We start from the raw sequence: 2,104 nt of genomic DNA, 5'->3' as shown, positions 1-2,104 counted from the left end.
GCCGGGTGCCAGGGGCCCAGCCGGGTGCCAGGGGCCGGGGGCCGGGTGCAGAACAGGCCGGGCTGGTTGGGTGGGTTGTGTGGGCCAGACTCGGGGAGAAGGAGGCTGCTCCTCATAATCCGGCTTGTTGATCCAACAAACAGTGACACAGGGCGGCATTGTCCGCAGGGGCGCTGGCCTCCCTGAGAAAGACCCCACCCGGCGGCCAGGTCTGTCCAAGAATGCGGGAGCCTGGAGCCAGGGAGGACGGGCCGGGGTGAGAACACGGGGTGGCCGGGCTGTGGGCGCCGAGCTCTTCCCGGCTCCGGCTCCGAGGCCAGTGAGCCAGTGATGCCCCCATGTGGGAGGGCCAAGCTTCTTTCTTTAATGAAGTTTTATTGACTTCAGAGAGGAAGGGAGAGGAAGAGAGAGAAACATCAGTGATGAGAGAGAATCATGGGTTGGCTGCCTCCTGCACGCCCCCTACTGGGGATTGAGCCTACAACCCGGGCATGTGCCCTGAATGGAATCGAACCCTGACCTCCTGGTTCATGGGTCGATGCTCAACCACGGAGCCACCTCAGGCTATAGTGACACGTCTCACTGGGTTAGGATGGGCCCCACGTCCAGGAACCAGTGTCCTTCTGAGAAAGGAGGGGAGGACAGCGAGAAGGTGATGTGCAGACGAAGGCAGAGACAGGAGGGATGCGCCCACAAGCCCAGGACCGCTGGCAGCCGCCAGAATCGGGAGACACGGCAGGGCGTCTCCCTCGGGCGGAAGGAGCCAGCTGCCCACGCCCTCACGTCAGCCCTCTAGCACTCGTTCCTGTGGGTTTTCTTTTTCTTATCTTCACCCGAGGGCAGCATAGAGAGCAGGGGGAGAGAGATCGATGAGAGAAACATTGATCGTTCGCCTTCCATACACGCACCAACCGGGGACCAAAGCACGCGACCAGGCCTGTGCCCTGCCCGGGAATCGAGCCGGCCACCTCCTGGGCACAGGAAGACGCCCACCCCACTGAGCCCCCCAGCCGGGCCCCTTCCCGCAGTTTCAAGGCCCTCGGTGTATGGTCAGCTGTGACAGCGCCACAGGAACCCAGGACGGGCTGCGATGCTGATAAAGGGATAAACCGGCAGAGTGGGCACCGCGGGCCCCAGCGCAGTGGGCCCCAGGCCACCCCTGGACGGTGATGGGGAAGCAGGTGGGCACCCTTTTCCGCGGCACAGGAGCGGGCAGGCGCCGGGCACAGCTAGGCCAGGACAGATGTGACCACTTCACAGCCTCGCCCGCTCTGGCGCCCAGACTCAGCGATCGATGAGTTGTTTTTCTTTTTTTCCTTTTTCCACCCGAAAAGAACATGCTGCAGAAGCTCAGGTTTCCAGGGACCAGAGAGAAGACAGTTAACGCCGCTCCCCAGTCAGCGTGGCGAGCGCCCAGCTTCCGGCCGGCAGCTCGAAACCCTGGAGGCCCCGGAGGCGGTAAGGCCCGGATGTTACATTCTCTGAGCCAGGAACCTGACCTCTCCAAACGCACGTGACCACCCCGTGACCAACACCCCAGAAATGCTGCTGACCTGCGGCTCCGCGATGACTGTGCCCGTGTGATACGCTGTGATGCCAGTCGTTCCCGTGTCACCCGCTGACCTGTGCCCCTTGCCCAGAAAGGAGATCAGCTGTGTGGCCTTTTCCTCTGTCTCCTTTGGTGAAGCACCACCTGCTGAGCACCAGGGGGCGCTGGGGTGAGGGAGCTGCCCAGTGGGGCCATGTGCTTGCCCCACCCTTTCCTACTTCCAGCTCCAGTGACTATTCAAGGCCTCCCCCCCAACCCCCGTCACCCCCATTCCTCCTTTGCACAGAAATCTGCTCCCTCTACAGCAGTTTCCCCAGCACATGCTCGGCCCTCACTCCCCAGGGTTATGTCTCAGCAGGCACCCCACCTGCTCTCCATCCGCGTGGAGACACTTCTAACCAGGTGTTGCCACTCTCTTTTCCCACCACACTGGGGACTGTACTGCTTTGTTCTTCAATATCACATTGTGGATTTGAAGACCACTTTGTGGTTTAGTGTTTAATATTTGGTGGGTTTTGTGGGGGGATTTCAAAGGAGGACGGGCAGGCATGAACC

The 2,104-nt window shown here is 61.3% G+C and overlaps 1 long non-coding RNA gene across 1 annotated transcript in view; it reads right to left on the bottom strand.

Annotated features, from left to right (window-relative positions):
- LOC106724905 overlaps positions 1 to 1,796 on the bottom strand; it is a 4,434-nt gene extending 2,638 nt beyond the window's left edge. The window contains exon 1 of the long non-coding RNA XR_001360736.1: positions 1,554 to 1,796. This is a non-coding gene — a long non-coding RNA (uncharacterized LOC106724905). The remainder of the gene's footprint in view (positions 1 to 1,553) is intronic.
- Between the last annotated feature and the right edge of the window lie 308 nt (positions 1,797 to 2,104).

Source organism: Myotis brandtii, unplaced genomic scaffold (assembly GCF_000412655.1).
Source record: "Myotis brandtii unplaced genomic scaffold, ASM41265v1 scaffold1236, whole genome shotgun sequence".
Classification (NCBI taxonomy): Eukaryota; Metazoa; Chordata; class Mammalia; order Chiroptera; family Vespertilionidae; genus Myotis; species Myotis brandtii.
Note: the sequence above shows the minus strand (reverse complement) of the source record. Positions and strands in the feature narration are given on the sequence as shown.